Raw genomic sequence first — 19430 nt, forward strand, 5'->3', positions numbered from 1 at the left:
TCAATGCAGATCACCGCTAGGGATGAATTTCTCCTCGGATCGTCCTCCAAATGCCATTCGGAGGCATTGCTGGTATTTTGGCAGAGATCCGTTCGTGACAATTTCTAAACATGAAAAATTCATTCCATTCCATAGCTTGGCATGAATTTCCCATGGAATGCTGCTGAAAATGCCATTACAGAGTACTTCTGGGCATTTGGCAGAAATCCCTTCGTGAAAATAGATAAACATGAACAAGTCATTCCAGATTACTCATAGGGATGAATTTCTCTAGGTAATAGTCCTCCAAACGCCATTCGGGTGCACTGTTGGGCATTTCCCCGAGATTCGTTTGTGACAGTTGCTAAATATGAGAAACTCAATCCAGATCACCGCTAGGGATGCATTTCTCCTCGGATCGTCCTCCAAATGCCATTCGGATGTATTCCTGGCAATTTGGCAGAGATCTGTTCGTGTCAATTGCTAAACATGAACCCTTCCTTACAGATCATAGCTAGGCACGACTTTCTCACGGAATACTCCTGCAAATGTCACTAGGATGCACTGCTTGCCATTTGGCAGAGTACCCTTCGACAAAATTGCTAATCATGAGCAAGTCATTCCAGATTACTTTTACGGATTAATTTCTCCTTGTATCGTACTCCAAATGGCATTCGGATGCACTGTTGGACATTTACCCGAGATTCGTTTGTGACGGTTGCTAAAGATGAGAAACTCAATCCAGATCACGGCTAGGGATGAATTTCTCCTCGGATCGTCCTCCAAATGCCATTCTCATGTATTGCTGGTATTTTGGCAGAGATCCGTTCGTGACAATTTCTAAACATGAAAAATTCATTCCATTGCATAGTTTGGCACGAATTTCCCATGGAATTCTGCTGCAAATGCCATTACAGAGTACTTCTGGGCATTTGGGAGAGATCCCTTTGTGAAAATAGCTAAAGATGAGAAATTCAATCCAGATCACCGATAGGGACGAATTTCTCCTCGGATCCTCCTCCAAATGCCATTCGCATGTATTGCTGGCAATTTGGCAAAGTTCCGTTCGTGACAATTGAACCCTTCATTACAGATCATAGCTAGGCACGACTTTCTCACGGAATACTCCTGCAAATGTCACTAGGATGCACTGCTTGCAATTTGGCAGAGTTCCCTTCGAGGAAATTGCTAATCATGAGCAAGTCATTCCAGATTACTTTTACGGATTAATTTCTGCTGGGATCGTACTCCAAATGCCATTCGGAGGCACTGCTGGCAATTTGGCAGAGATCCCTTCGTGAAAATAGCTAAACATGAACAAGTCATTCCAGATTACTCATAGGGATGAATTTCTCCAGCTAATAGTCCTCCAAACGCCATTCGGGTGCACTGTTGGGCATTTACCCGAGATTCTTTTGTGACAGTTGCTAAAGATGAGATTCTGAATCCAGATCACTGATAGCGATGAATGTCTCCTGGGTACTTACTCCAAAAGGCAATCGGATGTACTGGTGGCAATTTGGCAGAGATCCCTTTGTGAAAAATTGCAAAACATGAGCCATTCATTCCAGATCACACCTAGGCACGAATATCTGCAGGAATTATCCTCCAAATGCCTTTCGCAGGAACTGCTGGCTATTTGTAAGTGATCCTTTTGCTAAACATAAAAAGTCATTCCATTACACAGCTTGACACGAATTTCCCGAGGAATTCTGCTGCAAATGCCATTACAGAGTAGTTCTGGGCATTTGGCAGAGATCCCTTTGTGAAAATAGCTAAACTTGAGTAAATCATTCCAGATTACTCATAGGGATGAATATCTCCTGGTAATAGTCCTCCAAATACCATTCGGGTGCACTGTTGGACATTTACCCGAGGTTCGTTTGTGACAGTTGCTAAAGATGAGAAACTCAATCCAGATCACGGCTAGGGATGAATTTCTCCTCGGATCGTCCTCCAAATGCCATTCTCATGTATTGCTGGTATTTTGGCAGAGATCCGTTCGTGACAATTTCTAAACATGAAAAATTCATTCCATTGCATAGCTTGGCACGAATTTCCCATGGAATTCTGCTGCAAATGCCATTACAGGGTACTTCTGGGCATTTGGGAGAGATCCCTTTGTGAAAATAGCTAAACATGAGAAATTCAATCCAGATCACCGATAGGTATGAATTTCTCCTCGGATCCTCCTCCAAATGCCATTCGCATGTATTCCTGGCAATTTGGCAGAGTTCCGTTCGTGACAATTGATCCCTTCATTACAGATCAAAGCTAGGCACGACTTTCTCACGGAATACTCCTGCAAATGTCACTAGGATGCACTGCTTGCAATTTGGCAGAGTTCCCTTCGAGGAAATTGCTAATCATGAGCAAGTCATTCCAGATTACTTTTACGGATTAATTTCTGCTGGGATCGTACTCCAAATGCCATTCGGAGGCACTGCTGGCAATTTGGCAGAGATCCCTTCGTGAAAATAGCTAAACATGAACAAGTCATTCCAGATTACTCATAGGGATGAATTTCTCCAGCTAATAGTCCTCCAAACGCCATTCGGGTGCACTGTTGGGCATTTACCCGAGATTCTTTTGTGACAGTTGCTAAAGATGAGATTCTGAATCCAGATCACTGATAGCGATGAATGTCTCCTGGGAACTTACTCCAAAAGGCAATCGGATGTACTGGTGGCAATTTGGCAGAGATCCCTTTGTGAAAAATTGCAAAACATGAGCCATTCATTCCAGATCACACCTAGGCACGAATATCTGCAGGAATTATCCTCAAATGCCTTTCGCAGGAACTGCTGGCTATTTGTAAGTGATCCTTTTGCTAAACATAAAAAGTCATTCCATTACACAGCTTGACACGAATTTCCCGAGGAATTCTGCTGCAAATGCCATTACAGAGTAGTTCTGGGCATTTGGCAGAGATCCCTTTGTGAAAATAGCTAAACTTGAGTAAATCATTCCAGATTACTCATAGGGATGAATATCTCCTGGTAATAGTCCTCCAAATACCATTCGGGTGCACTGTTGGACATTTACCCGAGGTTCGTTTGTGACAGTTGCTAAAGATGAGAAACTCAATCCAGATCACGGCTAGGGATGAATTTCTCCTCGGATCGTCCTCCAAATGCCATTCTCATGTATTGCTGGTATTTTGGCAGAGATCCGTTCGTGACAATTTCTAAACATGAAAAATTCATTCCATTGCATAGCTTGGCACGAATTTCCCATGGAATTCTGCTGCAAATGCCATTACAGGGTACTTCTGGGCATTTGGGAGAGATCCCTTTGTGAAAATAGCTAAACATGAGAAATTCAATCCAGATCACCGATAGGGACGAATTTCTCCTCGGATCCTCCTCCAAATGCCATTCGCATGTATTGCTGGCAATTTGGCAGAGTTCCGTTCGTGACAATTGAACCCTTCATTACAGATCATAGCTAGGCACGACTTTCTCACGGAATACTCCTGCAAATGTCACTAGGATGCACTGCTTGCAATTTGGCAGAGTTCCCTTCGAGGAAATTGCTAATCATGAGCAAGTCATTCCAGATTACTTTTACGGATTAATTTCTGCTGGGATCGTACTCCAAATGCCATTCGGAGGCACTGCTGGCAATTTGGCAGAGATCCCTTCGTGAAAATAGCTAAACATGAACAAGTCATTCCAGATTACTCATAGGGATGAATTTCTCCAGCTAATAGTCCTCCAAACGCCATTCGGGTGCACTGTTGGGCATTTACCCGAGATTCTTTTGTGACAGTTGCTAAAGATGAGATTCTGAATCCAGATCACTGATAGCGATGAATGTCTCCTGGGAACTTACTCCAAAAGGCAATCGGATGTACTGGTGGCAATTTGGCAGAGATCCCTTTGTGAAAAATTGCAAAACATGAGCCATTCATTCCAGAACACACCTAGGCACGAATATCTGCAGGAATTATCCTCCAAATGCCTTTCGCAGGAACTGCTGGCTATTTGTAAGTGATCCTTTTGCTAAACATAAAAAGTCATTCCATTACACAGCTTGACACGAATTTCCCGAGGAATTCTGCTGCAAATGCCATTACAGAGTAGTTCTGGGCATATGGCAGAGATCCCTTTGTGAAAATAGCTAAACTTGAGTAAATCATTCCAGATTACTCATAGGGATGAATATCTCCTGGTAATAGTCCTCCAAATACCATTCGGGTGCACTGTTGGGCATTTACCCGAGGTTCGTTTGTGACAGTTGCTAAAGATGAGAAACTCAATCCAGATCACGGCTAGGGATGAATTTCTCCTCGGATCGTCCTCCAAATGCCATTCTCATGTATTGCTGGTATTTTGGCAGAGATCCGTTCGTGACAATTTCTAAACATGAAAAATTCATTCCATTGCATAGCTTGGCACGAATTTCCCATGGAATTCTGCTGCAAATGCCATTACAGGGTACTTCTGGGCATTTGGGAGAGATCCCTTTGTGAAAATAGCTAAACATGAGAAATTCAATCCAGATCACCGATAGGGACGAATTTCTCCTCGGATCCTCCTCCAAATGCCATTCGCATGTATTGCTGGCAATTTGGCAGAGTTCCGTTCGTGACAATTGAACCCTTCATTACAGATCATAGCTAGGCACGACTTTCTCACGGAATACTCCTGCAAATGTCACTAGGATGCACTGCTTGCAATTTGGCAGAGTTCCCTTCGAGGAAATTGCTAATCATGAGCAAGTCATTCCAGATTACTTTTACGGATTAATTTCTGCTGGGATCGTACTCCAAATGCCATTCGGAGGCACTGCTGGCAATTTGGCAGAGATCCCTTCGTGAAAATAGCTAAACATGAACAAGTCATTCCAGATTACTCATAGGGATGAATTTCTCCAGCTAATAGTCCTCCAAATACCATTCGGGTGCACTGTTGGGCATTTACCCGAGATTCTTTTGTGACAGTTGCTAAAGATGAGATTCTGAATCCAGATCACTGATAGCGATGAATGTCTCCTGGGAACTTACTCCAAAAGGCAATCGGATGTACTGGTGGCAATTTGGCAGAGATCCCTTTGTGAAAATTGCAAAACATGAGCCATTCATTCCAGAACACACCTAGGCACGAATATCTGCAGGAATTATCCTCCAAATGCCTTTCGCAGGCTCTCCTGGCTATTTGTTAGTGATCCTTTCGTTGAAATTGATAAACATGTGCCTTTCACTCCCGATCTCTGGTAGGGACGAGATTTCCTGGAATCGTCCTTCAACTTCAAATCGGATGCAGAGCTGGGCATTTGGCAGAGATCCGTTCATGACAATTGCTAAACATGGAAAAGTCATTCCATTACACAGCTTGGCACGAATTTCCCAAGGAATTCTGCTTCAAATGCCATGACAGAGTACTTCTGAGCATTTGGCAGAGCTCCCTTTGTGAAAATAGCTAAACATGAGCAAGTCATTCCAGATTTCGCATAGGGATGAATTTCTCCTGGTAATAGTCCTCCAAATGCCATTCGGGTGCACTGTTGGGCATTTACTCGAGATTCGTTTGTGACAGTTGCTAAAGATGAGAAACTGAATCCAGATCACTGCTAGGGACTAATTTCTCCTGGGATCTTCCTCCAAATGCAAATCGGATGCAGAGCTGGGCATTTGGCAGAGATCCGTTCGTGACAATTGCCAAACATCAGCCATTAATTGCAGATTACTGATAAGGATGAATTTCTCCTGGGATCGTCCTCCACATACCATTCGGATGTACTGCTGACAGTTTGGCAGGCATCCCTTTGTGACAATTTCTAAACATGAAACCTTCATTCCAGATCATAGCTAGGCACGACTTTCTCATGGAATTCTCCTACAAATGTCACTAGGATACACTGCTGGCAATTTGGCAGAGATCCCTTCGTGACAATTGCTAAACATGAGCAAGTCATTCCAGATTACTCATACGGATTAATTTCTCCTGGGAAGATACTCCAACTGTCATTCGGGTCCACTACTGGGCATTTACCTGAGTTTCGTTTGTGACAGTTGCTAAAAATGAGAAATTCAATGCAGATCACCGCTAGGGATGAATTTCTCCTCGGATCGTCCTCCAAATGCCATTCGGAGGCATTGCTGGTATTTTGGCAGAGATCCGTTCGTGACAATTTCTAAACATGAAAAATTCATTCCATTCCATAGCTTGGCATGAATTTCCCATGGAATGCTGCTGAAAATGCCATTACAGAGTACTTCTGGGCATTTGGCAGAAATCCCTTCGTGAAAATAGATAAACATGAACAAATCATTCCAGATTACTCATAGGGATGAATTTCTCTAGGTAATAGTCCTCCAAACGCCATTCGGGTGCACTGTTGGGCATTTCCCCGAGATTCGTTTGTGACAGTTGCTAAATATGAGAAACTCAATCCAGATCACCGCTAGGGATGCATTTCTCCTCGGATCGTCCTCCAAATGCCATTCGGATGTATTCCTGGCAATTTGGCAGAGATCTGTTCGTGTCAATTGCTAAACATGAACCCTTCCTTACAGATCATAGCTAGGCACGACTTTCTCACGGAATACTCCTGCAAATGTCACTAGGATGCACTGCTTGCCATTTGGCAGAGTACCCTTCGACAAAATTGCTAATCATGAGCAAGTCATTCCAGATTACTTTTACGGATTAATTTCTCCTTGTATCGTACTCCAAATGGCATTCGGATGCACTGTTGGACATTTACCCGAGATTCGTTTGTGACGGTTGCTAAAGATGAGAAACTCAATCCAGATCACGGCTAGGGATGAATTTCTCCTCGGATCGTCCTCCAAATGCCATTCTCATGTATTGCTGGTATTTTGGCAGAGATCCGTTCGTGACAATTTCTAAACATGAAAAATTCATTCCATTGCATAGTTTGGCACGAATTTCCCATGGAATTCTGCTGCAAATGCCATTACAGAGTACTTCTGGGCATTTGGGAGAGATCCCTTTGTGAAAATAGCTAAAGATGAGAAATTCAATCCAGATCACCGATAGGGACGAATTTCTCCTCGGATCCTCCTCCAAATGCCATTCGCATGTATTGCTGGCAATTTGGCAAAGTTCCGTTCGTGACAATTGAACCCTTCATTACAGATCATAGCTAGGCACGACTTTCTCCGGGAATACTCCTGCAAATGTCACTAGGATGCACTGCTTGCAATTTGGCAGAGTTCCCTTCGAGGAAATTGCTAATCATGAGCAAGTCATTCCAGATTACTTTTACGGATTAATTTCTGCTGGGATCGTACTCCAAATGCCATTCGGAGGCACTGCTGGCAATTTGGCAGAGATCCCTTCGTGAAAATAGCTAAACATGAACAAGTCATTCCAGATTACTCATAGGGATGAATTTCTCCAGCTAATAGTCCTCCAAACGCCATTCGGGTGCACTGTTGGGCATTTACCCGAGATTCTTTTGTGACAGTTGCTAAAGATGAGATTCTGAATCCAGATCACTGATAGCGATGAATTTCTCCTGGGAACTTACTCCAAATGGCAATCGGATGTACTGGTGGCAATTTGGCAGAGATCCCTTTGTGAAAATTGCAAAACATGAGCCATTCATTCCAGAACACACCTAGGCACGAATATCTGCAGGAATTATCCTCCAAATGCCTTTCGCAGGCTCTCCTGGCTATTTGTTAGTGATCCTTTCGTTGAAATTGATAAACATGTGCCTTTCACTCCCGATCTCTGGTAGGGACGAGATTTCCTGGAATCGTCCTTCAACTTCAAATCGGATGCAGAGCTGGGCATTTGGCAGAGATCCGTTCATGACAATTGCTAAACATGGAAAAGTCATTCCATTACACAGCTTGGCACGAATTTCCCAAGGAATTCTGCTTCAAATGCCATGACAGAGTACTTCTGAGCATTTGGCAGAGCTCCCTTTGTGAAAATAGCTAAACATGAGCAAGTCATTCCAGATTTCGCATAGGGATGAATTTCTCCTGGTAATAGTCCTCCAAATGCCATTCGGGTGCACTGTTGGGCATTTACTCGAGATTCGTTTGTGACAGTTGCTAAAGATGAGAAACTGAATCCAGATCACTGCTAGGGACTAATTTCTCCTGGGATCTTCCTCCAAATGCAAATCGGATGCAGAGCTGGGCATTTGGCAGAGATCCGTTCGTGACAATTGCCAAACATCAGCCATTAATTGCAGATTACTGATAAGGATGAATTTCTCCTGGGATCGTCCTCCACATACCATTCGGATGTACTGCTGACAGTTTGGCAGGCATCCCTTTGTGACAATTTCTAAACATGAAACCTTCATTCCAGATCATAGCTAGGCACGACTTTCTCATGGAATTCTCCTACAAATGTCACTAGGATACACTGCTGGCAATTAGGCAGAGATCCCTTCGTGACAATTGCTAAACATGAGCAAGTCATTCCAGATTACTCATACGGATTAATTTCTCCTGGGAAGATACTCCAACTGTCATTCGGGTCCACTACTGGGCATTTACCTGAGTTTCGTTTGTGACAGTTGCTAAAAATGAGAAATTCAATGCAGATCACCGCTAGGGATGAATTTCTCCTCGGATCGTCCTCCAAATGCCATTCGGAGGCATTGCTGGTATTTTGGCAGAGATCCGTTCGTGACAATTTCTAAACATGAAAAATTCATTCCATTCCATAGCTTGGCATGAATTTCCCATGGAATGCTGCTGAAAATGCCATTACAGAGTACTTCTGGGCATTTGGCAGAAATCCCTTCGTGAAAATAGATAAACATGAACAAGTCATTCCAGATTACTCATAGGGATGAATTTCTCTAGGTAATAGTCCTCCAAACGCCATTCGGGTGCACTGTTGGGCATTTCCCCGAGATTCGTTTGTGACAGTTGCTAAATATGAGAAACTCAATCCAGATCACCGCTAGGGATGCATTTCTCCTCGGATCGTCCTCCAAATGCCATTCGGATGTATTCCTGGCAATTTGGCAGAGATCTGTTCGTGTCAATTGCTAAACATGAACCCTTCCTTACAGATCATAGCTAGGCACGACTTTCTCACGGAATACTCCTGCAAATGTCACTAGGATGCACTGCTTGCCATTTGGCAGAGTACCCTTCGACAAAATTGCTAATCATGAGCAAGTCATTCCAGATTACTTTTACGGATTAATTTCTCCTTGGATCGTACTCCAAATGGCATTCGGATGCACTGTTGGACATTTACCCGAGATTCGTTTGTGACGGTTGCTAAAGATGAGAAACTCAATCCAGATCACGGCTAGGGATGAATTTCTCCTCGGATCGTCCTCCAAATGCCATTCTCATGTATTGCTGGCAATTTGGCAGAGTTCCGTTTGTGACAATTGAACCCTTCATTACAGATCATAGCTAGGCACGACTTTCTCACGGAATACTCCTGCAAATGTCACTAGGATGCACTGCTTGCAATTTGGCAGAGTTCCCTTCGAGGAAATTGCTAATCATGAGCAAGTCATTCCAGATTACTTTTACGGATTAATTTCTGCTGGGATCGTACTCCAAATGCCATTCGGAGGCACTGCTGGCAATTTGGCAGAGATCCCTTCGTGAAAATAGCTAAACATGAACAAGTCATTCCAGATTACTCATAGGGATGAATTTCTCCAGCTAATAGTCCTCCAAACGCCATTCGGGTGCACTGTTGGGCATTTACCCGAGATTCTTTTGTGACAGTTGCTAAAGATGAGATTCTGAATCCAGATCACTGATAGCGATGAATTTCTCCTGGGAACTTACTCCAAATGGCAATCGGATGTACTGGTGGCAATTTGGCAGAGATCCCTTTGTGAAAATTGCAAAACATGAGCCATTCATTCCAGAACACACCTAGGCACGAATATCTGCAGGAATTATCCTCCAAATGCCTTTCGCAGGCTCTCCTGGCTATTTGTTAGTGATCCTTTCGTTGAAATTGATAAACATGTGCCTTTCACTCCCGATCTCTGGTAGGGACGAGATTTCCTGGAATCGTCCTTCAACTTCAAATCGGATGCAGAGCTGGGCATTTGGCAGAGATCCGTTCATGACAATTGCTAAACATGGAAAAGTCATTCCATTACACAGCTTGGCACGAATTTCCCAAGGAATTCTGCTTCAAATGCCATGACAGAGTACTTCTGAGCATTTGGCAGAGCTCCCTTTGTGAAAATAGCTAAACATGAGCAAGTCATTCCAGATTTCGCATAGGGATGAATTTCTCCTGGTAATAGTCCTCCAAATGCCATTCGGGTGCACTGTTGGGCATTTACTCGAGATTCGTTTGTGACAGTTGCTAAAGATGAGAAACTGAATCCAGATCACTGCTAGGGACTAATTTCTCCTGGGATCTTCCTCCAAATGCAAATCGGATGCAGAGCTGGGCATTTGGCAGAGATCCGTTCGTGACAATTGCCAAACATCAGCCATTAATTGCAGATTACTGATAAGGATGAATTTCTCCTGGGATCGTCCTCCACATACCATTCGGATGTACTGCTGACAGTTTGGCAGGCATCCCTTTGTGACAATTTCTAAACATGAAACCTTCATTCCAGATCATAGCTAGGCACGACTTTCTCATGGAATTCTCCTACAAATGTCACTAGGATACACTGCTGGCAATTTGGCAGAGATCCCTTCGTGACAATTGCTAAACATGAGCAAGTCATTCCAGATTACTCATACGGATTAATTTCTCCTGGGAAGATACTCCAACTGTCATTCGGGTCCACTACTGGGCATTTACCTGAGTTTCGTTTGTGACAGTTGCTAAAAATGAGAAATTCAATGCAGATCACCGCTAGGGATGAATTTCTCCTCGGATCGTCCTCCAAATGCCATTCGGAGGCATTGCTGGTATTTTGGCAGAGATCCGTTCGTGACAATTTCTAAACATGAAAAATTCATTCCATTCCATAGCTTGGCATGAATTTCCCATGGAATGCTGCTGAAAATGCCATTACAGAGTACTTCTGGGCATTTGGCAGAAATCCCTTCGTGAAAATAGATAAACATGAACAAGTCATTCCAGATTACTCATAGGGATGAATTTCTCTAGGTAATAGTCCTCCAAACGCCATTCGGGTGCACTGTTGGGCATTTCCCCGAGATTCGTTTGTGACAGTTGCTAAATATGAGAAACTCAATCCAGATCACCGCTAGGGATGCATTTCTCCTCGGATCGTCCTCCAAATGCCATTCGGATGTATTCCTGGCAATTTGGCAGAGATCTGTTCGTGTAAATTGCTAAACATGAACCCTTCCTTACAGATCATAGCTAGGCACGACTTTCTCACGGAATACTCCTGCAAATGTCACTAGGATGCACTGCTTGCCATTTGGCAGAGTACCCTTCGACAAAATTGCTAATCATGAGCAAGTCATTCCAGATTACTTTTACGGATTAATTTCTCCTTGGATCGTACTCCAAATGGCATTCGGATGCACTGTTGGACATTTACCCGAGATTCGTTTGTGACGGTTGCTAAAGATGAGAAACTCAATCCAGATCACGGCTAGGGATGAATTTCTCCTCGGATCGTCCTCCAAATGCCATTCTCATGTATTGCTGGTATTTTGGCAGAGATCCGTTCGTGACAATTTCTAAACATGAAAAATTCATTCCATTGCATAGTTTGGCACGAATTTCCCATGGAATTCTGCTGCAAATGCCATTACAGAGTACTTCTGGGCATTTGGGAGAGATCCCTTTGTGAAAATAGCTAAAGATGAGAAATTCAATCCAGATCACCGATAGGGACGAATTTCTCCTCGGATCCTCCTCCAAATGCCATTCGCATGTATTGCTGGCAATTTGGCAGAGTTCCGTTCGTGACAATTGAACCCTTCATTACAGATCATAGCTAGGCACGACTTTCTCACGGAATACTCCTGCAAATGTCACTAGGATGCACTGCTTGCAATTTGGCAGAGTTCCCTTCGAGGAAATTGCTAATCATGAGCAAGTCATTCCAGATTACTTTTACGGATTAATTTCTGCTGGGATCGTACTCCAAATGCCATTCGGAGGCACTGCTGGCAATTTGGCAGAGATCCCTTCGTGAAAATAGCTAAACATGAACAAGTCATTCCAGATTACTCATAGGGATGAATTTCTCCAGCTAATAGTCCTCCAAACGCCATTCGGGTGCACTGTTGGGCATTTACCCGAGATTTTTTTGTGACAGTTTCTAAAGATGAGATTCTGAATCCAGATCACTGATAGCGATGAATTTCTCCTGGGAACTTACTCCAAATGGCAATCGGATGTACTGGTGGCAATTTGGCAGAGATCCCTTTGTGAAAATTGCAAAACATGAGCCATTCATTCCAGAACACACCTAGGCACGAATATCTGCAGGAATTATCCTCCAAATGCCTTTCGCAGGCTCTCCTGGCTATTTGTTAGTGATCCTTTCGTTGAAATTGATAAACATGTGCCTTTCACTCCCGATCTCTGGTAGGGACGAGATTTCCTGGAATCGTCCTTCAACTTCAAATCGGATGCAGAGCTGGGCATTTGGCAGAGATCCGTTCATGACAATTGCTAAACATGGAAAAGTCATTCCATTACACAGCTTGGCACGAATTTCCCAAGGAATTCTGCTTCAAATGCCATGACAGAGTACTTCTGAGCATTTGGCAGAGCTCCCTTTGTGAAAATAGCTAAACATGAGCAAGTCATTCCAGATTTCGCATAGGGATGAATTTCTCCTGGTAATAGTCCTCCAAATGCCATTCGGGTGCACTGTTGGGCATTTACTCGAGATTCGTTTGTGACAGTTGCTAAAGATGAGAAACTGAATCCAGATCACTGCTAGGGACTAATTTCTCCTGGGATCTTCCTCCAAATGCAAATCGGATGCAGAGCTGGGCATTTGGCAGAGATCCGTTCGTGACAATTGCCAAACATCAGCCATTAATTGCAGATTACTGATAAGGATGAATTTCTCCTGGGATCGTCCTCCACATACCATTCGGATGTACTGCTGACAGTTTGGCAGGCATCCCTTTGTGACAATTTCTAAACATGAAACCTTCATTCCAGATCATAGCTAGGCACGACTTTCTCATGGAATTCTCCTACAAATGTCACTAGGATACACTGCTGGCAATTTGGCAGAGATCCCTTCGTGACAATTGCTAAACATGAGCAAGTCATTCCAGATTACTCATACGGATTAATTTCTCCTGGGAAGATACTCCAACTGTCATTCGGGTCCACTACTGGGCATTTACCTGAGTTTCGTTTGTGACAGTTGCTAAAAATGAGAAATTCAATGCAGATCACCGCTAGGGATGAATTTCTCCTCGGATCGTCCTCCAAATGCCATTCGGAGGCATTGCTGGTATTTTGGCAGAGATCCGTTCGTGACAATTTCTAAACATGAAAAATTCATTCCATTCCATAGCTTGGCATGAATTTCCCATGGAATGCTGCTGAAAATGCCATTACAGAGTACTTCTGGGCATTTGGCAGAAATCCCTTCGTGAAAATAGATAAACATGAACAAGTCATTCCAGATTACTCATAGGGATGAATTTCTCTAGGTAATAGTCCTCCAAACGCCATTCGGGTGCACTGTTGGGCATTTCCCCGAGATTCGTTTGTGACAGTTGCTAAATATGAGAAACTCAATCCAGATCACCGCTAGGGATGCATTTCTCCTCGGATCGTCCTCCAAATGCCATTCGGATGTATTCCTGGCAATTTGGCAGAGATCTGTTCGTGTCAATTGCTAAACATGAACCCTTCCTTACAGATCATAGCTAGGCACGACTTTCTCACGGAATACTCCTGCAAATGTCACTAGGATGCACTGCTTGCCATTTGGCAGAGTACCCTTCGACAAAATTGCTAATCATGAGCAAGTCATTCCAGATTACTTTTACGGATTAATTTCTCCTTGGATCGTACTCCAAATGGCATTCGGATGCACTGTTGGACATTTACCCGAGATTCGTTTGTGACGGTTGCTAAAGATGAGAAACTCAATCCAGATCACGGCTAGGGATGAATTTCTCCTCGGATCGTCCTCCAAATGCCATTCTCATGTATTGCTGGTATTTTGGCAGAGATCCGTTCGTGACAATTTCTAAACATGAAAAATTCATTCCATTGCATAGTTTGGCACGAATTTCCCATGGAATTCTGCTGCAAATGCCATTACAGAGTACTTCTGGGCATTTGGGAGAGATCCCTTTGTGAAAATAGCTAAAGATGAGAAATTCAATCCAGATCACCGATAGGGACGAATTTCTCCTCGGATCCTCCTCCAAATGCCATTCGCATGTATTGCTGGCAATTTGGCAGAGTTCCGTTCGTGACAATTGAACCCTTCATTACAGATCATAGCTAGGCACGACTTTCTCACGGAATACTCCTGCAAATGTCAGTAGGATGCACTGCTTGCAATTTGGCAGAGTTCCCTTCGAGGAAATTGCTAATCATGAGCAAGTCATTCCAGATTACTTTTACGGATTAATTTCTGCTGGGATCGTACTCCAAATGCCATTCGGAGGCACTGCTGGCAATTTGGCAGAGATCCCTTCGTGAAAATAGCTAAACATGAACAAGTCATTCCAGATTACTCATAGGGATGAATTTCTCCAGCTAATAGTCCTCCAAACGCCATTCGGGTGCACTGTTGGGCATTTACCCGAGATTCTTTTGTGACAGTTGCTAAAGATGAGATTCTGAATCCAGATCACTGATAGCGATGAATTTCTCCTGGGAACTTACTCCAAATGGCAATCGGATGTACTGGTGGCAATTTGGCAGAGATCCCTTTGTGAAAATTGCAAAACATGAGCCATTCATTCCAGAACACACCTAGGCACGAATATCTGCAGGAATTATCCTCCAAATGCCTTTCGCAGGCTCTCCTGGCTATTTGTTAGTGATCCTTTCGTTGAAATTGATAAACATGTGCCTTTCACTCCCGATCTCTGGTAGGGACGAGATTTCCTGGAATCGTCCTTCAACTTCAAATCGGATGCAGAGCTGGGCATTTGGCAGAGATCCGTTCATGACAATTGCTAAACATGGAAAAGTCATTCCATTACACAGCTTGGCACGAATTTCCCAAGGAATTCTGCTTCAAATGCCATGACAGAGTACTTCTGAGCATTTGGCAGAGCTCCCTTTGTGAAAATAGCTAAACATGAGCAAGTCATTCCAGATTTCGCATAGGGATGAATTTCTCCTGGTAATAGTCCTCCAAATGCCATTCGGGTGCACTGTTGGGCATTTACTCGAGATTCGTTTGTGACAGTTGCTAAAGATGAGAAACTGAATCCAGATCACTGCTAGGGACTAATTTCTCCTGGGATCTTCCTCCAAATGCAAATCGGATGCAGAGCTGGGCATTTGGCAGAGATCCGTTCGTGACAATTGCCAAACATCAGCCATTAATTGCAGATTACTGATAAGGATGAATTTCTCCTGGGATCGTCCTCCACATACCATTCGGATGTACTGCTGACAGTTTGGCAGGCATCCCTTTGTGACAATTTCTAAACATGAAACCTTCATTCCAGATCATAGCTAGGCACGACTTTCTCATGGAATTCTCCTACAAATGTCACTAGGATACACTGCTGGCAATTTGGCAGAGATCCCTTCGTGACAATTGCTAAACATGAGCAAGTCATTCCAGATTACTCATACGGATTAATTTCTCCTGGGAAGATACTCCAACTGTCATTCGGGTCCACTACTGGGCATTTACCTGAGTTTCGTTTGTGACAGTTGCTAAAAATGAGAAATTCAATGCAGATCACCGCTAGGGATGAATTTCTCCTCGGATCGTCCTCCAAATGCCATTCGGAGGCATTGCTGGTATTTTGGCAGAGATCCGTTCGTGACAATTTCTAAACATGAAAAATTCATTCCATTCCATAGCTTGGCATGAATTTCCCATGGAATGCTGCTGAAAATGCCATTACAGAGTACTTCTGGGCATTTGGCAGAAATCCCTTCGTGAAAATAGATAAACATGAACAAGTCATTCCAGATTACTCATAGGGATGAATTTCTCTAGGTAATAGTCCTCCAAACGCCATTCGGGTGCACTGTTGGGCATTTCCCCGAGATTCGTTTGTGACAGTTGCTAAATATGAGAAACTCAATCCAGATCACCGCTAGGGATGCATTTCTCCTCGGATCGTCCTCCAAATGCCATTCGGATGTATTCCTGGCAATTTGGCAGAGATCTGTTCGTGTCAATTGCTAAACATGAACCCTTCCTTACAGATCATAGCTAGGCACGACTTTCTCACGGAATACTCCTGCAAATGTCACTAGGATGCACTGCTTGCCATTTGGCAGAGTACCCTTCGACAAAATTGCTAATCATGAGCAAGTCATTCCAGATTACTTTTACGGATTAATTTCTCCTTGGATCGTACTCCAAATGGCATTCGGATGCACTGTTGGACATTTACCCGAGATTCGTTTGTGACGGTTGCTAAAGATGAGAAACTCAATCCAGATCACGGCTAGGGATGAATTTCTCCTCGGATCGTCCTCCAAATGCCATTCTCATGTATTGCTGGTATTTTGGCAGAGATCCGTTCGTGACAATTTCTAAACATGAAAAATTCATTCCATTGCATAGTTTGGCACGAATTTCCCATGGAATTCTGCTGCAAATGCCATTACAGAGTACTTCTGGGCATTTGGGAGAGATCCCTTTGTGAAAATAGCTAAAGATGAGAAATTCAATCCAGATCACCGATAGGGACGAATTTCTCCTCGGATCCTCCTCCAAATGCCATTCGCATGTATTGCTGGCAATTTGGCAGAGTTCCGTTCGTGACAATTGAACCCTTCATTACAGATCATAGCTAGGCACGACTTTCTCACGGAATACTCCTGCAAATGTCACTAGGATGCACTGCTTGCAATTTGGCAGAGTTCCCTTCGAGGAAATTGCTAATCATGAGCAAGTCATTCCAGATTACTTTTACGGATTAATTTCTGCTGGGATCGTACTCCAAATGCCATTCGGAGGCACTGCTGGCAATTTGGCAGAGATCCCTTCGTGAAAATAGCTAAACATGAACAAGTCATTCCAGATTACTCATAGGGATGAATTTCTCCAGCTAATAGTCCTCCAAACGCCATTCGGGTGCACTGTTGGGCATTTACCCGAGATTCTTTTGTGACAGTTGCTAAAGATGAGATTCTGAATCCAGATCACTGATAGCGATGAATTTCTCCTGGGAACTTACTCCAAATGGCAATCGGATGTACTGGTGGCAATTTGGCAGAGATCCCTTTGTGAAAATTGCAAAACATGAGCCATTCATTCCAGAACACACCTAGGCACGAATATCTGCAGGAATTATCCTCCAAATGCCTTTCGCAGGCTCTCCTGGCTATTTGTTAGTGATCCTTTCGTTGAAATTGATAAACATGTGCCTTTCACTCCCGATCTCTGGTAGGGACGAGATTTCCTGGAATCGTCCTTCAACTTCAAATCGGATGCAGAGCTGGGCATTTGGCAGAGATCCGTTCATGACAATTGCTAAACATGGAAAAGTCATTCCATTACACAGCTTGGCACGAATTTCCCAAGGAATTCTGCTTCAAATGCCATGACAGAGTACTTCTGAGCATTTGGCAGAGCTCCCTTTGTGAAAATAGCTAAACATGAGCAAGTCATTCCAGATTTCGCATAGGGATGAATTTCTCCTGGTAATAGTCCTCCAAATGCCATTCGGGTGCACTGTTGGGCATTTACTCGAGATTCGTTTGTGACAGTTGCTAAAGATGAGAAACTGAATCCAGATCACTGCTAGGGACTAATTTCTCCTGGGATCTTCCTCCAAATGCAAATCGGATGCAGAGCTGGGCATTTGGCAGAGATCCGTTCGTGACAATTGCCAAACATCAGCCATTAATTGCAGATTACTGATAAGGATGAATTTCTCCTGGGATCGTCCTCCACATACCATTCGGATGTACTGCTGACAGTTTGGCAGGCATCCCTTTGTGACAATTTCTAAACATGAAACCTTCATTCCAGATCATAGCTAGGCACGACTTTCTCATGGAATTCTCCTACAAATGTCACTAGGATACACTGCTGGCAATTTGGCAGAGATCCCTTCGTGACAATTGCTAAACATGAGCAAGTCATTCCAGATTACTCATACGGATTAATTTCTCCTGGGAAGATACTCCAACTGTCATTCGGGTCCACTACTGGGCATTTACCTGAGTTTCGTTTGTGACAGTTGCTAAAAATGAGAAATTCAATGCAGATCACCGCTAGGGATGAATTTCTCCTCGGATCGTCCTCCAAATGCCATTCGGAGGCATTGCTGGTATTTTGGCAGAGATCCGTTCGTGACAATTTCTAAACATGAAAAATTCATTCCATTCCATAGCTTGGCATGAATTTCCCATGGAATGCTGCTGAAAATGCCATTACAGAGTACTTCTGGGCATTTGGCAGAAATCCCTTCGTGAAAATAGATAAACATGAACAAGTCATTCCAGATTACTCATAGGGATGAATTTCTCTAGGTAATAGTCCTCCAAACGCCATTCGGGTGCACTGTTGGGCATTTCCCCGAGATTCGTTTGTGACAGTTGCTAAATATGAGAAACTCAATCCAGATCACCGCTAGGGATGCATTTCTCCTCGGATCGTCCTCCAAATGCCATTCGGATGTATTCCTGGCAATTTGGCAGAGATCTGTTCGTGTCAATTGCTAAACATGAACCCTTCCTTACAGATCATAGCTAGGCACGACTTTCTCACGGAATACTCCTGCAAATGTCACTAGGATGCACTGCTTGCCATTTGGCAGAGTACCCTTCGACAAAATTGCTAATCATGAGCAAGTCATTCCAGATTACTTTTACGGATTAATTTCTCCTTGGATCGTACTCCAAATGGCATTCGGATGCACTGTTGGACATTTACCCGAGATTCGTTTGTGACGGTTGCTAAAGATGAGAAACTCAATCCAGATCACGGCTAGGGATGAATTTCTCCTCGGATCGTCCTCCAAATGCCATTCTCATGTATTGCTGGCAATTTGGCAGAGTTCCGTTTGTGACAATTGAACCCTTCATTACAGATCATAGCTAGGCACGACTTTCTCACGGAATACTCCTGCAAATGTCACTAGGATGCACTGCTTGCAATTTGGCAGAGTTCCCTTCGAGGAAATTGCTAATCATGAGCAAGTCATTCCAGATTACTTTTACGGATTAATTTCTGCTGGGATCGTACTCCAAATGCCATTCGGAGGCACTGCTGGCAATTTGGCAGAGATCCCTTCGTGAAAATAGCTAAACATGAACAAGTCATTCCAGATTACTCATAGGGATGAATTTCTCCAGCTAATAGTCCTCCAAACGCCATTCGGGTGCACTGTTGGGCATTTACCCGAGATTCTTTTGTGACAGTTGCTAAAGATGAGATTCTGAATCCAGATC

The sequence above is a fragment of the Emys orbicularis genome, chromosome 21, assembly GCF_028017835.1.
Source record: "Emys orbicularis isolate rEmyOrb1 chromosome 21, rEmyOrb1.hap1, whole genome shotgun sequence".
Classification (NCBI taxonomy): Eukaryota; Metazoa; Chordata; order Testudines; family Emydidae; genus Emys; species Emys orbicularis.